Below are 25,283 nucleotides of genomic sequence, written 5' to 3'. Positions count from 1 at the left end.
GGTTCATCATATTTTATTGATAAATGAGAACCAGAAAAAAACAATACAACGAATTAAAAGCTAGGCGTGCAAACACATGCAACACCAAGACAAGATCCCACAACTGACTGTGGGGAAAAAGGGCTGCCTAAGTATGATTCCCAATCAGAGACAACGAATAACAGCTGCCTCTGATTGGAAACCATACTCGGCCAATGAAAGAAAAAACAACATAGACATACAACACATAGAATGCCCACCCCATGTCACACCCTGACCTAATCAAACAGAGAAAAACGGCTCTCTCAGGTCAGGTCGTGACAACTAGGCTACCTATATTTGACATTGTGTTGTTATTTCACTGAAAACTAGATGGTCTAATTTTATTTTTGGCAGTGAAACGAGGCTACTCAGGGGAGAAAAAAACCTCATCCAAATGTATCGCCCTGTTGGAAAATATAAATGTGTAATGTACTGTTTGAAAATGTGAAAAAATGTTTTTTATAATATATATATATATATATCTACTGTACTTTGTGCATGACACAAGTAATTTTTCCAACAATTGTTTACAGACAGATTATTTCACTGTATCACAATTCTGGTGGGTCAGAAGTTTAAATAGACTAAGTTGACTGTGCCTTTAAACAGCTTGTAAAAGTCCAGAAAATTATGTCATTGCTTTAGAAGCCTCTGATGGGCTAATTGACATCATTTGAGTCAATTGGAGGTGTACCTGTGGATGTATTTCAAGGCTTACCTTCAAACTCAGTGCCTCTTTGCTTGACATCATGGGAAAATCCAAAGAAATCAACCAAGACCTCAGAAAAGAAATTGTAGACCTCCACAAGTCTGGTTCAACCTTGGGAGCAATTTCCAAACGCCTGAAGGTACCACGTTCATCTGTACAAACAGTAGTACGCAAGTATAAACACCATGGGACCACACATCCATCATACCACTCAGGAAGGAGACGCGTTCTGTCTCCTAGAGATGAATGTACTTTGGTGTGAAAAGTGCAAATCAATCCAAGAACAACAGCAAAGGACCTTGTGAAGATGCTGGAAGAAACAGGTACAAAAGTATCTATTGCCACAGTAAAACTAGTCCTATATCAACATAACCTGAAAGGCCACTCAGCAAGGAAGAAGCCACTGCTCCAAAACCGCCATAAAAAAGCCAGACGACAGTTTGCAACTGAACATGGGGACAGGGATTGTACTTTTTGGAGAACTTTCCTCTGGTCTGATGAAACAAAAATAGAACTGTTTGGCCATAATGACCATCGTTATGTTTGGAGGGAAACGGGGGAGGCTTGCAAGCCAAAGAACACCATCCAAACCGTGAAGCACGGGGGTGGCAGCATCATGTTGTGGGTATGCTTTGCTGTAGGAGGGACTGGTGCACTTCACAAAATAGATGGCATCATGAGGCATGAAAATTATGTGGATACATTGAAGTAACATCTCAAGACATCAGTCAGGAAGTTAAAGCTTAGTCGCAAATGGGTCTTCCAAATGGACAATGACCCCAAGCATACTTACAAAGTTGTGGCAAAATGGCTTAAGGACAACTAAGTCAAGGTATTGGAGTGGCCATTACAAAGCCCTGACCTAAATCCTACAGAAAATGTGTGGGCAGAAGTGAAAAAGTGTGTGCGAGCAAGGAGGCCTACAAACCTGACTCATTTACACCAGCTCTGTCAGGAGGAATGGGCCAACATTCATCCAACTTATTTTGGGAAGCTTGTGGAAGGCTATCTGACACATTTGACCCAAGTTAAACAATTTAAAGGCAATGCTACCAAATGCTAATTGAGTGTATGTAAACTTCTGACCCACTGGGAATGTGATGAAATAAATAAAAGCTGAAATAAATCATTCTCTCTACTATTATTCTGACATTTCACATTCTTAAAATAAAGTGGTGATCTTAACTGACCTAAAACAGGTATTTTTTTATTTGATTAATTGTCAGGAACTGTGAAAAACTGAGTTTAAGTGTATTTGGCTAAGGTGTATGTAAACATCCGACTTCAACTGTATATATATATATATATATATATATATATATATATATATATATATACACAGTGGGGAGAACAAGTATTTGATTCACTGCCGATTTTGCAGGTTTTCCTACTTACAAAGCATGTAGAGGTCTGTAATTTTTATCATAGGTACACTTCAACTCTGAGAGACGGAATCTAAAACAAAAATCCAGAAAATCACATTGTATGATTTTTAAGTAATTAATTTGCATTTTATTGCATGACATAAGTATTTGATACATCAGAAAAGCAGAACTTAATATTTGGTACAGAAACCTTTGTTTGCAATTACAGAGATCTTACGTTTCCTGTAGTTCTTGACCAGGTTTGCACACACTGCAGCAGGGATTTTGGCCCACTCCTCTATACAGACCTTCTCCAGATCCTTCAGGTTTCGGGGCTGTCGCTGGGCAATACGGACTTTCAGCTCCCTCCAAAGATTTTCTATTGGGTTCAGGTCTGGAGACTGGCTAGGCCACTCCAGGACCTTGAGATGCTTCTTACGGAGCCACTCCTTAGTTGCCCTGGCTGTGTGTTTCGGGTCGTTGTCATGCTGGAAGACCCAGCCACGACCCATCTTCAATGCTCTTACTGAGGGAAGGAGGTTGTTGGCCAAGATCTCGCGATACATGGCCCATCCATCCTCCCCTAAATACGGTGCAGTCGTCCTGTCCCCTTTGCAGAAAAGCATCCCCAAAGAATGATGTTTCCACCTCCATGCTTCACGGTTGGGATGGTGTTCTTGGGGTTGTACTCATCCTTCTTCTTCCTCCAAACACGGCGAGTGGAGTTTAGACCAAAAATCTATAGTTTTGTCTCATCAGACCACATGACCTTCTCCCATTCCTCCTCTGGATCATCCAGATGTCCTGTGTGGCTCAGTTGGTAGAGCATGGTGTTTGGAATGCCAGGGTTGTGGGTTCGATTCCCACGGGGGACCAGTTGCTCTGGATAAGAGTGTCTGCTAAATGACTAAAATGTAAATGGTCATTGGCAAACTTCTGACGGGCGTGGACATGCGCTGGCTTGAGCAGGGGACCTTGCCTGCGCTGCAGGATTTTAATCCATGACGGCGTAGTGTGTTACTAATGGTTTTCTTTGAGACTGTGGTCCCAGCTCTCTTCAGGTCATTGACCAGGTCCTGCCGTGTAGGTCTGGGCTGATCCCTCACCTTCCTCATGATCATTGATGCCCCACGAGGTGAGATCTTGCATGGAGCCCCAGACCGAGGGTGATTGACCGTCATCTTGAACTTCTTCCATTTTCTAATAATTGCGGCAACAGTTGTTGCCTTCTCACCAAGCTGCTTGCCTATTGTCCTGTAGCCCATCCCAGCCTTGTGCAGGTCTACAATTTTATCCCTGATGTCTTTACACAGCTCTCTGGTCTTGGCCATTGTGGAGAGGTTGGAGTCTGTTTGATTGAGTGTGTGGACAGTTGTCTTTTTTCAGGTAACGAGTTCAAACAGGTGCAGTTAATACACATAATGAGTGGAGAACAGGAGGGCTTCTTAAAGAAAAACTAACAGGTCTGTGAGAGCCGGAATTCTTACTGGTTGGTAGGTGATCAAATACTTATGTCATGCAATAAAATGCTAATTAATTAATTAAAAATCATACAATGTGATTTTCTGGATTTTTGTTTTAGATTCCGTCTCTCACAGTTGAAGTGTGCCTATGATGTACCTATGAAAATTACAGACCTCTACATGCTTTGTAAGTAGGAAAACCTGCAAAATCGGCAGTGTGTCAAATACTTGTTCTCCCCACTGTATATATATACAGTACATATTTCCCACAGATCACACAGACCCACAAATAATTAGAAAAGAATTCAAACATTGATAAACTTCCATATGTGTTAGGCGAAATGCTGCATTGTGCAATCACATCAGCAAGATTTGTGGGCCATTGCCACAGGAAAACAGCAACGAATGGAAGGCAAACATAATAGTAAATACCACCGATGTTTATCTGTTTATTTACCTTCCCCTACTATTAATACTACAACTATTTGCATATTGTTAAACCCTGTACATACTGTAGCTGATAATATAATGAAATGTCTTTATCATTTTGAAACCTTTGTGAGTGCAATGTTTACTGTTCATAAAAAAAGATGATGTATTGTGTCTTCTCACATTTGTTTATTGTGTATTTCACTTGCTTTGACAATGCAAGCACATGTTTCCCAAGCAAACAAAGCCCCACTGAATTGAGAGAGAGAAAGAGAGAGCGAGCGAGATTAAAAATGAAGAAAACACATTTATTGGACACCCAGGCTCAGTGTACCTCCTCTGAATGAAACATCCACCAACTGGGCACAGATGTAAATTCAACGTCTATTCCATGTTTGTTCAATGAGATTTCATTGAAATGACGTGGAACAATGTTGAACACAGTGGGCTGCGAGTCTGTCAACAGTCTTAATAGGAGGCAAACCAAACCAAACACACAACACAGAGGAAGGAGACAGCTCCCGAGGTTCGATCCCGGGCTGTATCACAACCGGCTGTGATCGGGAGTCATATAGGTGCTGGGCACAATTGGCCCAGCGTCGTCCGGGTTAGGGGAAGGTTTGGGCGGGGTGCTTTACAAGTAGGCCGTCATTGTAAATAATAATTTGTTCTTAAATGATTTGCCTAGTTAAATAAAGGTAATAAAGCAAAGACACCAACACCTAAAAGTTCAGCCAACTTTACATAGACCCTGTGCTCTGGGGCGGTCTACGCTGCTGCCAGCATGGGTTGGAATCTACTGCTCTTTTAGCACTCTGTTTCCTCCATTTCTCTATTCAATAAACATACAAAGACTTAAAATCAAACTTTACATAGATCCTTGCATTTCTGCATGAACTTGAACAATAGTGGGGTTTCATTTAGATGAACCTGAGAGAATAAGTGGAATTCTGTCCCCAATTTAAATTTCAACTTTACACTTTGTCCATTGCTTTTTGGAAGTTGCTTAAATGCTACAGTGACTTTGAGGGAGTTTATGATATTGGCACAATGGAAAGAAATAGGTGTTAGCTATTTGAACAGAAGTGCTACCCTGATTATTGCAATTATCATAGTCTTTATGATAATCACTCAATAATTATCTTGATATTATTCATTTTTGCACTGATCAGAACTCCACCAGGTATGGATTAATTATTGGAGTACAGAGTTATTCTTTGAGATTTAAACAATTCTTGGAGTATGCAGTAATTCTTACATTGACATCATTTAGCAGACACTCTTATCCAGAGCGGCTGACAGGAGCAATTAAGGTTGCGCCTTGGGGATTTGAACTGGTGACCTTTCGGTTACTGGACCAATGCTCTTAACTGCTAGGCTACCATGTGTCCAGTGTCATGTTGTCCCTTGTATTTCCTCCTGTGTACCTGCAGGTCCTCATCAGGACAACAGATATCAACACAACAACTCCACTCCCTCCTCTCTCCTTTCCTTATGGGCTTGCTTATGGGGTGGGCTCGGACACTTCCTCTAACCAAGGACTTGGTGCAAGAAGCATTGCTCCATACTGGAGCAAGTAAATGTGATTCATTGCAGTAATAGCATTAAAAGTATGAGTATAAATACCCTTTGGTTGATCTTGTTGCATGCATTTGTACTGCAGGGGAGACACTGTAGCATACTCCAACTCTTTCCCATCTCTCTGTGGAGACATGAGGCAGAGATGGCAGGTAACTGGGGTCTGGATTGATGTTGCCTTACAGCAGAGCACAGCAGGGGCCTGACTCTCTCTCTCTCTCTCACACCTGCAATGCACCAGTCGGCTGTCACCTCCAACTCTACATCTCTCTTACTCTCAGACCTATCTCTATGTCTCTATATTTTTTACCTAATTGTCAACACACATTTGCTGAAACTACATCTCAGGTTCTCAAAACTCTAAACACAAAACACACCACAGGGATCATATACAGTAACACCTTACAGATGCTTAACCCCAAAACAGCTGATTGTTAGAAATACAAAGGGAGCCATTCTGTAACTGTGTCTTTGCTCTCTCCCTTAACCTGATTTAGAGGGCTTGGGTTAAATGCAGAAGACACATTGCAGTTGAATGCATTCAGTTATACAACTGACTAGGTATCCCCCTTTTCCTTTCCCTTTCATTCTCTGTTCTGCTGTACAGACTATGACTGATTGGCTGAATCTCTTTTCATGGGCTTGACCGACCGCAGGGCATGTAGGACCCAGCTGTATATGTATCGACCGTAGGAACACACGGTTAGAGAGAGAAAGGGAGTGTGTGAGTGTGACACTAGCATGTGTGATCGTGATGGTGGGGTGTGTTTAAAGCTTTAGGCTGAGAGACAGTAAATCAGACCCCTCCAACTCCTCCTGCCTCTATGGCCATCACTTCCTGATCCACTCTGGACTGATTTAGAAGTCTGGAGGGACCTATAAACACACACCATGGACACTGTCTGGGCTTGACTCGCCAGGCTTTACCCTCCATGAATCTAATGTGTGTGTGTCTGTGGTGTGTGTGTGTCTGTGTGTGTGTGAGGTATGTGTGTTTGTGTGTGTGTGAGGTATGTGTGTGGTGTATGCGTGTGTGTGTGTGTGTGTGTGTGTGTGTGTGTGTGTGTGTGTGTGTGTGTGTGTGTGTGTGTGTGTGTGTGTGTGTGTGTCTGTGTGTGTGTGTGTGTGTGTGTGTGTGTGTGTGTGTGTGTGTGTGTGTGTGTGTGTGTGTGTGTGTGTGTGTGTGTGTGTGTGTGTGTGTGTGTGTGTGGTGTAGTGTGTGCGTGTGTGTGGTGTGTGTGTGGTGAAGTGTCTGTGTGTGTGTGTGTGTGTGTGTGTGTGCGTGGTGTGTTGTGTGTTTTCCTGTGTACCAAATACGGCAGATATTGTTGTTGTTGTGGGGGGGGGAGCAGAGGGAGGTGCTGATTTTGGAAGAGGGCTGCTCATTAGTTTGTTACATGGTGCAGGCCTTTGCTGCCAAGCTTATTAAATTCCAGCCCCTCGTATCACGCTTGGACACCCTCGGATATAGGTGCAAGTTAGTAGCACTGATGTTTGGCGGTCTCGGCCACGTGCATAGGTATGTGGCCTCCACAATGCTGGCCTGCCTAAGACTAAAGCAATGCAACTGGCTAGGTAGTGCTTTGTTTCAGCTGTTATGGGAAGCTTAGCTGTTTGGAGATGATGTCTATGCATACAAATACCGTTGCTATGTTTGAATCCTTATTAAATGTAATGGGAATTGTGGATTAAAATAAAGTATTTAAAATGTGTGTCTGTGTTTCTGTGTGTGTGTGTTACTGTAAATCTCACAGGTAGGACAACAGTCTTTTTACCAGATGTTCCTTTGTTGTTGTTGTTATTTATTTTAATACACTGAAGCATACACTGTCATCTTTTTGAGGTCATCTTATGTTTACGCTTTAACCTATGACCTCTAATGCTGACCTCCAGCCAAAACATATTCCACTGGTGCTGTTGTAGCCATGGCAACATGGTGGTATGACTAGGTTACTCTCCGTCTCAAAGCCTCCAGCAGTGAGGGTGAATATTGTACAACACAAACCAAGTTTCCATCTAACCTTTTTATGCAAGTAAAGTAATGTTGAGTAAAAAAAAGAATGGAAACATTGAGTCTTGGGATGGTTTGTTGTGTGGTCCTCCCACTACGAGTCGGGAAACTATGAAGTTTATTAGGCTACAAATGAAATAAGTGAACTTTACAGTGTGGTGAAAGTGCAAGGTGATGAGCTTGCTGCTGTTTTCCAATAAATATTGAGGGAGATATTCTGGTGACATGACAAATAAAAAGAATCTTGCTCTTTTGGCCATAATAATCTCATCATCTCTAGGCTATACGTGTGCTCTAGCCAACAGTCTCAGTCTATTTATTCGGTACAATGGAATTTAACCGCAAAAGGTAATTTTATGTGCACTACATCATCACGCACAACCTTTTATCTGCAACAAGTCAACAAGTCATGTAAAAAGTACTTACTCTAGAATTCTGTAGTAAACTGCTGTATACTGAAGAAGGCTATACTCCACATTGTAGTATCCCTTGATCATGTGTAGTACTTAGTATGGAATGTTGTAGTATATTGTACAATAGTACAGTAAATACTAAAGTATCATCCACACAAAAAACACTGTAGTAAATACTACAGAATTAGCCCACAAAATCACTACAGTCCACAAAAATATATTTAAAAGATATATAGTTAATACTACAGTATTTAATTGGTATATACTCTGCCCATTCCCCTCCACCATATCCCAATTTGTTTCATCCGTAACTGAGATACCTACATGCCAAGTATAGACCATATATTGTGTTCCCTATAGGTTATAGAAAAGAGCAGAAGTTCTGAACCCAGTCCTACCTACCTACCGACAAGTTCTGGAAAATGTGCTCCTTTAATATTTTTTCCAGTACAGTGAGGGAAAAAGTATTTGATCCCCTGCTGATTTTGTACGTTTGCCCACTGACAAAGAAATTATCAGTCTATAATTTTAATGGTAGGTTTATTTGAACAGTGAGAGACAGAAAACAACAAAAAAATTCAGAAAAACGCATGTCAAAAATGTTATAAATTGATTTGCATTTTAATGAGGGAAATAAGTATTTGACCCCTCTGCAAAACATGACTTAGTACTTGGTGGCAAAACCCTTGTTGGCAATCACAGAGGTCAGACGTTTCTTGTAGTTGCCCACCAGGTTTGCACACATCTCAGGAGGGATTTTGTCCCACTCCTTTTTGCAGATCTTCTCCAAGTCATTAAGGTTTCGAGGCTGACGTTTTGGCAACTCGAACGTTCAGCTCCCTCCACAGATTTTCTATGGGATTAAGGTCTGGAGACTGGCTAGGCCACTCCAGGACCTTAATGTGCTTCTTCTTGAGCCACTCCTTTGTTGCCTTGGCCGTGTGTTTTGGGTCATTGTCATACTGGAGTAGCCATCCACGACCCATTTTCAATGCCTGGCTGAGGGAAGGAGGTTCTCACCCAAGATTTGACGGTACATGGCCCCGTCCATCGTCCCTTTGATGCGGTGAAGTTGTCCTGTCCCCTTAGTAGAAAAACACCCCCAAAGCATAATGTTTCCACCTCCATGTTTGACGGTGGGGGTGGTGTTCTTGGGGTCATAGGCAGCATTCCTCCTCCTCCAAACACGGCGAGTTGAGTTGATGCCAAACAGCTCCATTTTGGTCTCATCTGACCACAACACTTTCACCCAGTTGTCCTCTGAATCATTCAGATGTTCATTGGCAAACTTCAGACGGGCATGTATATGTGCTTTCTTGAGCAGGGGGACCTTGCTGGCGCTGCAGGATTTCAGTCCTTCACGGCGTAGTGTGTTACCAATTGTTTTCTTGGTGACTATGGTCCCAGCTGCCTTGAGATCATTGACAAGATCCTTCCGTGTAGTTCTGGGCTGATTCCTCACCGTTCTCATGATCATTGCAACTCCACGAGGTGAGATCTTGCATGGAGCCCCAGGCCGAGGGAGATTGACAGTTCTTTTGTGTTTCTTCCATTTGCGAATAATCACACCAACTGTTGTCACCTTCTCACCAAGCTCCTTGGCGATGGTCTTGTAGCCCATTCCAGCCTTGTGTAGGTCTACAATCTTGTCCCTGACATCCTTGGAGAGCTCTTTGGTCTTGGCCATGGTGGAGAGTTTGGAATCTGATTGATTGATTGCTTCTGTGGACAGGTGTCTTTTATACAGGTAACAAGCTGAGATTAGGAGCACTCCCTTTAAGAGTGTGCTCCTAATCTCAGCTAGTTACCTGTATAAAAGACACCTGGGAGCCAGAAATCTTTCTGATTGAGAGGGGGTCAAATACTTATTTCCCTCATTAAAATGCTAATCAATTTATAACATTTTTGACATGCGTTTTTCTGGATATTTTTGTTGTTATTCTGTCTCTCACTGTTCAAATAAACCTACCATTAAAATTATAGACTGATAATTTCTTTGTCAGTGGGCAAACGTACAAAATCAGCAGGGGATCAAATACTTTTTTCCCTCACTGTAGGTTTCCACAAGGAGAAAGCCCCCCACTTCTATGTCAAAGATAATAAAACACTTTAGTAAATACAACAGTAATGTCCCCAAAAACACTACTGCAAATACTACAGTATATAACAGTCTGCGAAAGCCCACAGTAATTACTATGGTATATACTACAATTTTTTTACTACAGTATTTATACTATAGTAAACTGTAAATACTACAATATACTACAGAATACTACAGTAAATACTACAGTAAAGTCAGCAAAAACACTACAGTGAATATGATAGTATTCCTACCATAGTATACACTATAGTATTTTTTCATGTGCGTACACACAGTACACACACAGATGCTAACTCACACTGATACACACGCAGGCACGCCACGCACACAGTCACACACATAGATGAGAGAGTATGACACAAGATGTTATGTAGCTTCTCCAGGGTCACTGTGTGTACATGGTCGTTTTAAACTTCACTGCAGCACAAATAAGACCAATTGCAGATAAATGAAAGATGACATTGCTGACAGGGTTGGACTCAACTGTGTGTGTGTGCTTGCGGGCGCATGCCTGTGCTTCCTGTGTGCGTATGTGCATGAGTGTGTGTGTGTTCCCGTGTGTGTACGTGCAAGGGTGTGTGTGTGTGTTCCGGTGTGTGTACGTGCATGGATGTGTGTGTGTGTGCCTGTTTCCTATGTGCATATATGTATGTGCATGGGTGTCTCTCTGCGTGTGTGTGTGTGTGTGTGTGTGTGTGTGTGTGTGTGTGTGTGTGTGTGTGTGTGTGTGTGTGTGTGTGTGTGTGTGTGTGTGTGTGTGTGTGTGTGTGTGTGTGTGTGTGTGTGTGTGTGAGTGAGAGTGAGAGTGAGAGTGAGAGTGGATGTGTGTTTGTGTTACAGAGAGGAAATGTGTTATCTTGTGCCTGATAAACTATTGATCATTTGTTCATGTGTATCTCTGTCATTTGTCAATGACAGATAACCAAAGCAGTGGCCTGTGTTTGCCTGTCTGTTGTCCCAGTGCAATAGGCCAATCTCAGATACACAGTTATTGTCACTCAGCACATTGACTGGGGAACGCTGTATTCTGTCTTACACTAAAGCAGGGGCCTGAGCTGTAGATCCAATTGGCTGTTGGCTGTAGAGACTTCACTGCCATCCATGTCAAGGGCCTGGGAAATCCAGTATTTGGTTGGTTGGTTAAGGTTGGTTATGGTTGGCTTTCACTGAACTATCTACTAGTGATTTCAGGTCGGGAGGAGTTCAGGGATGATTTTCCATACTCTGAATGTGTTTCAAATTACACCCTATTATACTATAAATATATATATATAGAACCTGGTTGTTTTCCGCACTAAAACAGTTTGTCTTTTTTAAACATATGAAAAATATATATTTATATATAATGCACTATTTCTCTTCAGAATCCTGTGTCTTTTAATACGGTTCTGGCCCAAAGTAGCACATTACATAGAGAGTAGGGATTCACGTGTGATGTGTCCCCTATTGACATGTGTCACTTTGTCCACATAACGTCCCAGATCAACGCTCCATTGAAGGGATCCTGTCTCCTGCACTTGCATCTGCCTGCATAACTATTCTGTGGTTTCCGTGGTTACGGGTGTATTTACGCTAGTGATGTACGATGTATCCCGCCCTGTTCGCTCTCTTCAGGCCTGTCGGCGCAATCGAAAGGAAAATAGCTCAACGTGAACAATGTACTGTAAAAACAGACATGGAGTGAGTTCTTCAGCTACTGAACAGGTAGACACATACAGGAGGCAGGGCACTGCGTTCATCCACCTCTGGCCTGCTCGCCTCCCTACCTCTGAGGAAGCACAGTTCCCGCTCAGCCCAGTCAAAACTGTTCGCTGCTCTGGCACCCCAATGGTGGAACAAGCTCCCTCACGACGCCAGGACAGCGGAGTCAATCACCACCTTCCGGAGACACCTGAAACCCCACCTCTTTAAGGAATACCTGGGATAGGATAAAGTAATCCTTCTAACCCCCCCCCTTAAAAGATTTAGATGCACTATTGTAAAGTGGTTGTTCCACTGGATATTATAAGGTGAATGCACCAATTTGTAAGTCGCTCTGGATAAGAGCGTCTGCTAAATGACTTAAATGTAAATGAAATGAAGGTTGGCTGCTTACTGACTGCTCCTTTATCTGCAGTCGACAGTAGGTAAAAATGTTGTAAGGTATTCAGTGAACAAATAAATTCGAATAGCAATATTTTACTAATGCGACTGGTAAAATTTGCCTAATTGTATTGTTACTTATTACATTATGGTTATATGGGTTAGTTACAATTAAAATAGTTTGTGTAATCAGGATTGTGTTTGTTTGTAAGGTTGTTTCACCATTCTTCACCATTCTTCACCATTCTTCACCATTCTTCACCATTCTTCATCATTCTTCTCCACAACCCATTATAAGTGACAGCTGCCATGCTTCCGTTGAGCCTGAATGGAAATCATTCTATCTATCCCTGTCGTTCTGGACCAAGCAATACACTGCTGTCTCCTGATGTAATCATCTAGCCTCCGTCTGAGAGATGCTGTAACTGCTTTACATCTCTGTCACACAGGGGGATGGAGGGGGTGCAGAAGCCCATTCAAATTGTATTCACTTCAATGCAAATGTAATTTGAATCCAAATCTATTCTAATTGTAATTAACTGTATGTTGAATGTTGGTTATTGTAATCAAATTATAACCCTTCCATCACCTGGCTTTAACAGCACACCCTCAGGAGCCCCCCTTCTGCCCTCCTGGACCCCCTTCATCACAGCGGTTTAAATGGGTCTTTAATCTCTATCCAATGATCAATCACGATCTGTCGCTCCGGGTTATATCCTGGGCCCTGACCCCTGACTCCTCCCTGGGGACTGTGTTCCAATCACAGAGAAACAGGAAGGGCATTGCTTTTGACAGCAGGCTTTATGAGAGGCCTCCTGGGAAATGTAGTGTTGGTGCGCAAAAGAGGAGTACGAGTCACCATCTGTCTCCCTCACTCAGCCACTATGTGTGTGTGTGTGTGTGTGTGTGTGTGTGTGTGTGTGTGTGTGTGTGTGTGTGTGTGTGTGTGTGTGTGTGTGTGTGTGTGTGTGTGTGTGTGTGTGTGTGTGTGTGTGTGTGTGTGTGTGTGTGTGTGCGTGTGCTCTTTGGATACCCGTGCAGAGGGAACACAATATTATCACACGATGTATACCCACACACATACACTCGCACACACACATACATTACGTTACTGTTAACCACACGCAACATGCTCACACAAGCCTTCCTTACAGCTCACAATCAAACACAGACACACAGACACAAGCACAAACACACAAACAGACAGACAGACAGACAGACAGACAGACAGACAGACAGACAGACAGACAGACAGACAGACAGACAGACAGACAGACAGACAGACAGACAGACAGACAGACAGACACACACACACACACACACACACACACACACACACAGAGAAGCTCAAGGTTGAGCCTTCCCTGTCCCCCAGCCTTCCCTGTCCCCCACTCTACGGGCTGTTTTACGATTCCTGGCGACGTTCCGAATCCACATTACCATTCCATACTTGTCGCTCGTTTCATTGTGCATTCTGGAAATAGAGAGAGAGGACCCCTCCTCTTCCTGCTCTCCCCCTCTCTCTCTCTCTCACTCACACACACACACACACACACACACACACACACACACACACACACACACACACACACACACACACACACACACACACACACACACACACACACACACACACACACACACACACACACACACACAGAGCAGCTCGAGGTTAAAGGGAAACTTCACAATTGTTCAACAGTGATGGGGGAAGAAGTTTTGATCAAGTTCCTAACGAGTTCAGGAAGCCAAGCTAGAGCTCTGTGAGACGTTCACAGTGATTGGGGGAAATGTTTTGATCAAGAGAGACCATTAGAAAATATACTCACGTTATTAGTTTTATAAATTGATTATACTGTATTTGAAACATATAAATAAGTAATTTGAAGCCTTATTAATACTGTTTTGTTCAATGTGAAATACATCATGTAAAATGTTTCACATTTACTCTGTCCTCAAAAGTGACTACACCTCAGCAATTTGTAACTATTTTTACCAGAAAGGTGAGATTTTAACCTTTCTTGGAGAATGCAGCATTACTTGTTATTGTTTATGGCCCTCTCATGATAAATAATTACCTTAGCAGATTACGTAGATTACATTTCCAAATACATTTAGTTACATTTAAAATATTTTAAGGAATGATATCAGTGTGGAGGCACAGTGTGGAGTGTGTAAAGGCCGATTTATACACCACGAAAATGGACCCTATGGAGAGTAGCGCTGTCTTGCAATGTCATAGTTTTTTTCTACCTGGAAATGTGAGACCTGACGAATCAACGTGTCAGTCCTCGCGAAGACTGAAGGGCAGTTTTGAGTGAGTTGTGCAATGGAAGTCCCACCCGTGTGTCTACATCACATCTTTTCCAGTATCCGTTCTGATATAAATGCACAAACAATTTGGGATTTACCACTACTTTGCTGCTACTACTTGCTATTCTACTCAAAAGCTTCCTTTTTTGTGCTTTTATTTCGAGATTTGCTACAAGCAATTCTGTCTGTTTCTGTCCAGTTTTGAGGAGAGTCTGGGTGAGCTGGTGAGGTAATACGAGCACCTCCACAACCTTTCCATGTCGTTGTCTTCGGAAAAGCACGCAAAAGCCAACAGCTGGAAGAAGCGACATTTGAACACTGATACCAATATCAAAGAAACATTGGACTCGGTATGTTCGCAATCTGAATAGACTAAAGGAGAAGAGGAGTGGGGAAGCCGCCGGGGTGTGAGTCCCACCAGTCGTTCGACGACTGGATTGGCTTCGTGTTTACGTAAAACGTTGCAAGATACGGTATGCAGTCTTGTCATGCAGCCGAGACCTTCCGTACAGTGTGTGTTTGTGATCGTATGTGTATCAGATCTAGTTATAAAATGAAATCAGCTCTTTTCTGGATGGGACACATTGTGCGTGGTATTATCATAATGAGTAGCAGGGCTAGTTCAAACGTCTGAAAACAGACACTGTGGCGTTATCATAATGAGTAGCAGGGCTAGTTCAAACGTCTGAAAACAGACACTGTGGCGTTATCATAATGAGTAGCAGGGCTAGTTCAAACGTCTGAAAACAGACACTGTGGCGTTATCATAATGAGTAGCAGGGCTAGTTCAAACGTCTGAAAACAGACACTGTGGCGTTATCATAATGAGTAGCAGGGCTAGTTCAAACGTCTGAAAACAGACACTGTGGCGTTATCATAATGAGTAGCAGGGCTAGTTCAAACGTCTGAAAACAGACACTGTGGCGTTATCATAATGAGTAGCAGGGCTAGTTCAAACGTCTGAAAACAGACACTGTGGCGTTATCATAATGAGTAGCAGGGCTAGTTCAAACGTCTGAAAACAGACACTGTGGCGTTATCATAATGAGTAGCAGGGCTAGTTCAAACGTCTGAAAACAGACACTGTGGCGTTATCATAATGAGTAGCAGGGCTAGTTCAAACGTCTGAAAACAGACACTGTGGCGTTATCATAATGAGTAGCAGGGCTAGTTCAAACGTCTGAAAACAGACACTGTGGCGTTATCATAATGAGTAGCAGGGCTAGTTCAAACGTCTGAAAACAGACACTGTGGCGTTATCATAATGAGTAGCAGGGCTAGTTCAAACGTCTGAAAACAGACACTGTGGCGATATCATAATGAAGAGCAGGGCTAGTTCAAACGTCTGAAAACAGACACTGTGGCATTATCATAATGAGTAGCAGGGCTAGTTCAAACGTCTGAAAACAGACACTGTGGCGTTATCATAATGAGTAGCAGGGCTAGTTCAAACGTCTGAAAACAGACACTGTGGTGTGTGTGTGTGTGTGTTAATTAGATTGAGATGTTTATGAAGTCAGTTCTTTTGGCCGGAAGAGGAAGACAGCTGAGTGATGGTCATTATGGTAGTCTTTATTGTGATGAGTGAATAAGAAAAAAAGCTACATCCAAACAGCAAAACCAAGTGTGTAGCTCACAACATGACATATAAACAGTCCTCAACCAGATGAAGAGAACATATGTGCGCACATTTACTGTACAAAAAAAAGGTGTCCAAAAGGGTTCTTCGGCTGTACCCATTGGATAACCCTTTTTAGTTCCAGGTAGAACCTTTTTTGGTTCGAGGTAGAACTTTTTGGGGTTCAATGTGGAGCCCTCTGTGTAAAGGGTTCTTCCTTGAACCAAAAAAAGAGTTATCCTATGGAGACAGCCGAATAACTATTTTAGGTTCTAGATAGCACCTTTTTTTCTATGAGTGTAGGGTGCCACGTGAGATAGCAACACCCTGGAAAGACACTCGACCAGCTGGTGTGAGGAAGTAGTCCTTGAGGTTGTTGCACATGTCTATAGCAACTCTGGTTGCCCTGTCTGTCGACATATTTCTTGCATCCAGGAAACTGGTGTCTCCTTGTACCACCTGACTCTACTGGACGCAGGTTTCCAGTGGGTGTGGAGTGGTCAACAAACGTGGGGTGGATGTACTGTGTTGATGACTCTGTGTTGCCAGTGGCTGCAGTGTCTGTGGTGCAAAAGTAGTTGTAGAGGGCCATGCAGGCCTTGGCCACAATGGTCTCAGCTTTCTCTGGGGCAACCTCAAGGGCTCGTCCCACCATCCTCAATCTTGCAGCAAGGATCCCAAAGCAGTTCTCGGAAGTTATTCTGGCTCTTGAGCAGCGGTAGTTCTAGATCTTCTTGGCGTCATCAAGGCCAGAAGAATCTTTAAATAAAAGAAGCGTTTCCATTAGTATTGAACAAAAATATGAAGGCTATCAAACGTACCGTAACGTGTAGGCAAGGCTTTGGACAAACAGTTCCTTCAGGAATTATTCATACCCCTTGACTTATTCCACATTTTGTTGTGTTACAGCCTGAATTTGTTATTTATTTAAAATTAAATAGATTTTTTTCTCACCCAGCTTCACACAATACCCCATAATGACAAAGTAAAAACAATTTTTTAGATAGTTTTGCAAATTTATTGAAAATGAAATACAGAAATATTCAATTTACGTAAGTATTCACACCCCTGAGTCAATACATGTTAGAATCACCTTTGGCAGCGTTTACAGCTGTGAGACTTTCTGGGTAAGTCTCTAACAGCTTTGCACACCTGGATTGTACACATTTTGCACTTTATTCTTCTGTCAACTTGGTTGTTGATCATTGCTAGACAGCTATTTTCAAGTCTTGCCATAGATGTTCAAGCCGATTTAAGTCAAAACTGTAACTAGACCACTCAGAAACATTCAATGTCATCTTTGTAAACAATTCCATTGATATTTGGTCTTGTGTTTTAAGTTATTGTTCTGCAGCCACCACCAGGCTTGAAAGTACTCAGTGATGTTGGATTTGTATTCAGGACATAAAAATAATTTCTTTGCCACATTTTTTGCAGTTTTACTTTAGTGCCTTATTGCAAACAGGTTGCATGTTTCTTTAGTGCCTTATTGCAAACAGGTTGCATGTTTCTTTAGTGCCTTATTGCAAACAGGTTGCATGTTTCTTTAGTGCCTTATTGCAAACAGGTTGCATGTTTCGTAAAATATTTTCAACCTTCTTTTCACTCTGTCATGTAGGTTATTATTGTGGAGTAACTACAATGTTGTTGATCCATCCTTACTTTTCTCCTATCACAGCCATTAAAGTCTGCACCTGTTTAAAGTCACCATTGGCCTCATGGTGAAATCCCCGAGTGGTTTCCTTCTGTAACGGTCGTCGTACGTCATGGACCAAGGCGCAGCGGGTTGAGTGCTCATCTTACCTTTATTAGAACACGTAACAAACAAAACAAGAAAATGATCGAACGAACAGTGTTGCATGCTAACACACAGCAGTACAACAACACCTTCCCACAAAGGGACAGGTGAAACAGGGCTACCTAAGTATGACTCTCAATCAGCAACAACGATGATTGAGAGCCATACCAGGCCAAACAAAGAAATAAAAAACATAGAAAACCATAGAAATACAAAACAAGAACATTACCAAAAAACCCCAGAACACATACATCAAACACCCCTTTTACATAAATACATATCCCATTAAACCCTGAACCACATAAAACAAATAACCCCTGCTACATCCTGACCAAACTACAATAACCAATAACCCCTTATACTGGTCAGGACATGACACCTTCCTTTCCGGCAACTGAGTTAAGAAGGACGCCTGTATCTTTGTAGTGACTGGGTGTATTAATACACCACCCAAAGTGTAACTAATAACTTCACCATGCTCAAAGGGATATTCAATGTCTGCTTTATTTTTGTTTTTACCCATGTTTTTACCCATCCGCCAATAGTTGCCCTTCTATTCACCGCATTGGAAAACCTCCCTGGTGTTTGTGGTTGAATCTGTATTTGAAATTGACTGCTCAACTCAGAGTCCATACAACTTTGACTCGTTAAGCAAATGTTTACTCCTGAACTTATTTAGGCTTGCATTAAAATGGGGTTGAATACTTATTGACTCAGCTTGTCATTTGTTATTTATTTGTAAAAAATTCTAAAAACACAATTCCACTTTGACATTATGGGGCATTGTGTGTCGGCATACAATCTCAATTTAATCTATTTTATATTCAGGCTGTAACATAACAAAATGTGGAAAATGTCAAGGGGTGTGAAACTTTCTGAAGGCACTGTATGCCCCCTTCCTGACAGATCACTTTTATGTTAGGCATATAATTACAACGTCTATATTGGTATAATTTTCACATCATATGTATAGTCACATGTATTTTAGCGTATCTTACCTGGATATCGTTTACCATCAGAGAAAATGCCTCGTCTCCTACAAAGACATCTGGGCTCGGTGTTTGGGTCCCCGGCAAGCACTCTGACCTTGGCAGCTGGCCTGCAATGAGTTGGGAGCCGAACTTGCTTTGTGAGAAGATTCCTGCATCTCCCTCCCGACCACATAAGGGCGTCGGTCTTCATACCAGTCCATAAAGTCTATATATTTTCAATTGAAATCATCAAAACAAACAAGAGGAAGTGTATCAGATGTTCATGTGTAACAGTCAAATCCCCAACAAAAACATTCCTGTGATAATATGAATGATAAACGGGCTATATATGAAGACGTGTATGCCATAAATTGTAATGCTATAACATTTATCTATAAGAAATAAACTCATACAAATAAACACATGTATGTGGTTTCTTTTTGTTAATTTAAGTTTATTGCACAGTTTGTGTTCAAAATGCAGCAAATGATTACAGAAAAGTAGGGCAGATATTTGTATTACGAAGTTACCACAAGATGGAAGTCAGAAAATGGATTGAGGACGGTAATATTAATGTGCTATTAAATGATCTACAAATTATACGAAAGCCTAGCCCTTGACGCAAAGTAGAAACAAGCTGGTGTGAGTCCAGTGAGTCCAGAGTCCAGTGCTGGATTTTTTAATGGAGAAGATTTATTGATTCTCCATCATCTCCTCTTGCAGTGTGCAGTGGATGAGTTTAATAGTAAGTACAGTGCTTTGCAAAAGTATTCATCCCCCTTGGCCTTTTTCCTATTTTGTTGCATTACAACCTGTAATTTAAATTGATTTTTATTTGGATTTCATGTAATGGACATACACAAAATAGTCCAAATTGGTCAAGTGAAATGAAAAAAATTACTGGTTTCAAAAAATTCTAAGAAAATGTAAATGGAAAAGTGGTGTGTGCATATGTATTCACCCCCTTTGCTTTGAAGCCCCTAAATACGATCTGGTGCAATCAATTACCTTCAGAAGTCACATAATTAGTTAAATAAAGTCCACCTGTGTGCAATCTAAGTTTAATATGGTCTCAGTATATATACACCTGTTCTGAAAGGCCCCAGAGTCTGCAACACCACTAAGCAAGGGGCATCACCAAGCCAGCGGCACCATGAAGACCAAGGAGCTCTCCAAACACTTCAGGACAAAGTTGTGGAGAAGTACAGATCAGGGTTGGGTTATAAAAAAATATCCGCCACATTGAACATCCCACGGAGCACCATTAAACTATTGTAAAAAAATGGAAAGAATATGGCACCACAACAAACCTGCCAAGAGAGGGCCGCCCACCAAAACTCACAAACAAGGCAAGGAGGGTATTAATCAGCGAGGCAACAAAGAGACCAAAGAATAACCTGAAGGAGCTGCCAAGCTCCACAGAGGAGATTGGAGTATCTGTCCATAGGACCACTATAAGCTGTGCACTCCACAGAACTGGGCTTTGCCGAAGAGTGGCCAGAAACAAAGCCATTGCTTCAAGAAAAAAATAAGCAAACACGTTTTGTGTTCACCAAAAGGCATGTGTGAGACTCCTCAAACATATGGTGGAATGTACTCTGGTCAGATGAGACTAAAATTGAGCTTTTTGGCCATCAAGGAAAATGCTATGTCTGGCGCAAACCCAACACCTCTCATCACTCCGAGAACACCATTCCCACAGTGAAGCATGGTGGTGGTAGCATCATGCTGTAGGGATGTTTTCATCGGCAGGGACAGGAAAACTTGTCAGAATTGAATGAATGATGGATGGTGCTAAATACACGGAAATTCTTGAGGGAAACCTGTATTAGTCTTCCAGAGATTTGAGACTGGGACGGAGGTTCACCTTCCAGCAGGACAATAACCCATCCAACTTGGAGTTTTGCCTTGAAGAATGGGCAAAAATCCCAGTGGCTAGATGTGCCAAGCTTATAGAGACATACCCCAAGAGACTTGAAGCTGTAATTGCTGCAAGAGGTGCCTTTACAAAGTATTGACTTTGGGGGGGGGGGGTGAATAGTTATGCACGCTCAAGTTATCTGTTTTTTTGGGGTTTTTTTCTTGTTTGTTTCAGAGTAAAAAACATTTTGCATCTTCAAAGTGGTAGGCATGTTGTGTAAATCAAATGATACAAACCCCCCAAAAATCTATTTTTAATTCCAGGTTGTAAGGCAACAAAATAGGAAAAATGCCAAAGGGGGTTTCGCAAGCCACTGTAGTAAGCTCTTGCTGTTCATGCTCTAGCAAAGTGCAATTCATAGAAACTGTCACGCGCTCAATGTTGCCGGTCTACTAACCACCGGTCCTGGCAACCCACATTACGCACACCTGCTCCTCATCGTTATGCACACCTGAACTTCATCATTCCCATGATTACTTTCCCTTTATTTAGCCCTCAGTAGCCTCAGTCTTCAGGCAATATTGGTTTTGTTCCCGTTCAATACGCCTTTCCTGTTTTGTTTATCTGCTTATTCTCATTATTAAACTCACCTTCTGTACCTGCTTCCTGACTCCTAGCATATATGTTACAGAAATACATATTACACAAGGCAGACTTTCTCTCTGGCTAGAACGCAAAGATGATGTGGACAATAGTGCGCACTGCCCCAAAAAACAACTCCGCCCTTGCACATGCATGTGCGGAGCTTGTAGCAATCTTAACACCCTGGCAGCACACTCAAACACATGCACAAACGTGCACGTTTACAATCAGACACACATGCTGTCTATTATTCTGTTTCAGTGCTTAATAAGATTTGACTTACTCTCAAGCAGTAATACACAGGCTAGTATTGTACAGATTCTCTCTGATGTGGGGATCTTTCTTGTTTTTGAAGCTACCCTATTCTCTGTTTGTGTGCTTATGTGTGTTTGGGGAGTGATAACCAGTTCTCTTAGCGTTAGTAACTTTGACCTTTAAACCTTGAACTATATTTTGACTATGATTAAAGGGGCAATCTGGGATTGGTACATCCATTTTTCACTTATAAATCAATGATACCTAACTATTGATTATTGAGGAATATAGCATATTAATGTCTCATCAGCCCATAAGTGAGAATTCTGCTTTGGATAAAGAAAATATGACAGTGTATAAAATAATATCTGAAACATGTTTCAAATAAAACTGAAACAACTCCCGAATAACCCCAAAAATTGTTGGAAACAATCGTTCATGCTTAAGGATTTGAAAGAGCCTGGAAATAGCCCATGTGATCTGTTGGCTCGTCCTAAAAAGCAGAGCAAGAGATGAACATGAAAACACTCCAGCCCTCTCCCTAGAGTGAAGGATACAGTCCTGTTAAAAGAGAAGGAAAGGAAGGGATATGGAGAGAGAAAAGAGATGGGGAAGAGAGGATGAGGGAGAGGGAATGAGAAGACAGAGTGTGGTACGGTAGAGAGAGAAGGATTTAGTCAGGGGTTAAATTGAGCAGAACCACCCTGAGACATGGAGATGAAATGTATTCACAGTGGCAACATAATAATACACTTTCTGTCTGAATATATGATAGTGAATGTCAGACCCATTAAACATCTCATGCCTCTACGGTTAATGAGGACAAATAGTATACAGTACACCCCCCCCCCCCACACACACACACACACACACACACACACACACACACACACACACACATACACATACCCACACACACACACACAACGTTTACGGTTTGTGTAGAGTAGGTCTTCAGTTCAGCCTTTACGAAATAGTGACCCCGCTTATGGTCATAGACTTGTCTGAACCCTAGACAGGAAGGACACACACACCCTTTTTAGGGATTCAGCATTGACCAGCACCCATGAGACGGGCCCTTGGGTCCTTCGTTAATTAGTGATACAGGGTAAGAAAGCAGTACGGAACCCATCCTTCCAGCATATTAAAACGGGGAAGAGAAGAGTTGGGTATGAAAAGGCTTGGAGGCAGAACCACTTAGTGGGAGGAATGTGGCTTCTCCACCAGCATGCAGATGATATGGATAACAGTCATATCGTACTGTAGACTATACTGGATAGCAGAGGAAGAGATTCAGTTCATTTAGGTTCAGTGCTTTTATGCAGACTCTGTTGAAGAGATGCACATGCCTTTCCATTCAAATCTCCAATAGAATCAATGCATGATTTATGTGTCTGAGTTGTGGAAGAGGTAGCTTAATTTAGGCTTCAGCCCGGAGATTTGATTTATATTCAAAGTATGCTAGGTTTGGTCGATATTACCAGATTAAATATTTGATATTGCTTTTTAGAGGTAGTTTGTTTTTCTGTAAGTGTGTTTAGAGCAGACAGTGTATGTGTAGTGTTGAAGAGGAGACTCCCCCACCCAAATCCCCACACACACTCCCCACTCCCCCCAAGATCAAGGTACATATTGCTCCAAGGCAAGCTTTCAAGGCAAGCTTTGACAATCAGCAAATAAAAGACTGCAAAATGTGCAGTTTTATCAGAGGACCCTAGCCTTTGAAACACATATTGAGGTCTGATACAAAACGCCAGCCTTTTCCTATTTTTTGTGTGGATTTTCATACTTTTTATCTCTGCATTGTAGGAAAAGGGCTTGTAAGTAAGCATTTAAAGGTAAACTCTACACCTGTTGTATTCGGCGCATCAATGTCGTCTTAGAGCATTTTGTATTATTTTGAACGTAAATCTGAAACACTCCATTTAGTATGATATGTTACGTTTCATATGCTATGTATTAATTTATGGATGTCCATCATTCATATCGTATGATATGTTATGAATTGCAATTCGTACAATATGTTACGGATTGCAATTCGTACAATATGTTAAGAATTTTAATTTGCTGTGGCTAATGTTAGCTAGGAGTGGCTATGTGGCTAATGCTAGCGTTAGCTAGCTGGCTAGTGTTAGCTAGGCTAGGGGTTAGGGTTAGGGGTTAAGGTTCGACATTTGCGTCATAAGCCCACCCATCCACCCACCTCGACCAACCACCCTCCTTTTGTTTTTGCCTTAAGTAACCTTCTGTCTTATGTAACCATACCAAACGTAACATATCATTCTAATTTGAGTGTTCAGGATTTACATTTACTATGTTACGTCTATTCTATGAGACCAGGCTGGGCACGTGACAAATACAATTAAATTTTATTTGACTGTGTGACTAGAGTGTTGTGATTCAAAGCATCTTAAGGATCCTATGGTACTAACAATTAATTTTGCCTTAAGATGCTTTTGCGAAACCGGGCTCAAGGACCTCATGCAAGCACCACGCTTGGTCAGAGTGGATATTTGTAATCTAGTAGCCTACACATGTTGGTTTTCTATGTGTTCATCGTTAGAATACACTCAACTTCAACCTCTAGTTCTGTGTGATAAGACCGGCCATTGCCTTGTGCTCTCAAAGGCTTTAAAAATCGTATCAAAATACTTCATTTATTGTGCAATAGAGCACGATAAAACAACAAAACAGATTGGCAGTTCAAAGGTGTTATAAACAACCTCTCACCTTTCAGACATGGCAATCTAGAACATACTGAACACACGTGGGCTCGCTTTCCCGACTTAGACTCATGAGTGTTTAAAAGATGCATCTTTCCAACAACGGCCGAAGATGTAACATGTTACCCAAAACACCATGCAGAGAGAACGGTCGCTCAGTGCGTCGTTACCCAAAACACCATGCAGAGAGAACGGTCGCTCAGTGCGTCGTTGGAGCATGTGTCACTACTGATAGGATCGAAAGAATCAGATCAGCTTTCTCCGTTCAAACCTTTCCTTAACATTAGAATTATTTCACAATACTGATGACGGAACAGCGCCTATAGAGATATTAACACCTACGCCTGCAATTATTGAGGAAGCTTATTCAATAAAAATGCAGTAAATGCAGTAAATCACAGATTTGGCACATCATTGCACACATCATTGCACACAATCCTGTGGAGCTCTACGGACAATTCCTTCAACCTCAAGCCTTCCCTCTAGCTCAGTTGGTAGAGCATGGTGTTTGCCACCCTTTAGGGTTGTGGGTTCGATTCCCACGGGGGGCCAGCACAGAATTTTTTTTTTTATGAAATTGTATGAAATGTATGCATTCACTACTGTAAGTCGCTCTGGATAAGAGCGTCTGCTAAATGACTAAAATGTAAAAATGTTTTAAAAAAATTTAGTCTACATATATATTGAGACAAGTCACAGACAGTAGCCTACAAATAGCAACATAAATCTCAATTTATTGAACATATATGATTGATAACACCTATAGCCTACTGGTTATCTTTTAATGCAGTCATCTCGGTTTTCATTTGAAGCATATTTTTATAGGTCGCCTGTTTGTATCAATTGGAAAGACATTGTCAACTTCATATTTGTAGTAAACTGTTGTTCTGAAGTTACAGATATCTGGATTAGCGGAGATCTTCTGTGTATA

General features: G+C 41.7%; 1 protein-coding gene and 1 non-coding gene across 2 annotated transcripts in view; both read left to right on the top strand.

The window, feature by feature from the left end:
• The window catches only part of LOC106586656 (transmembrane protein FAM155A), a 281,768-nt gene that overhangs the window by 96,704 nt on the left and 159,781 nt on the right, over positions 1-25,283 (top strand). The window lies entirely within an intron of this gene.
• On the top strand, positions 2,896-2,969 carry trnap-ugg (transfer RNA proline (anticodon UGG)). The gene has a single exon. It is a non-coding gene; the product is annotated as a tRNA-Pro (tRNA).

Source organism: Salmo salar, chromosome ssa25 (genome assembly GCF_905237065.1).
Source record: "Salmo salar chromosome ssa25, Ssal_v3.1, whole genome shotgun sequence".
Classification (NCBI taxonomy): domain Eukaryota; kingdom Metazoa; phylum Chordata; class Actinopteri; order Salmoniformes; family Salmonidae; genus Salmo; species Salmo salar.
The sequence above is the reverse complement of the archived record's forward strand: the minus strand, read 5'-3'. Positions and strand labels throughout refer to the sequence as shown.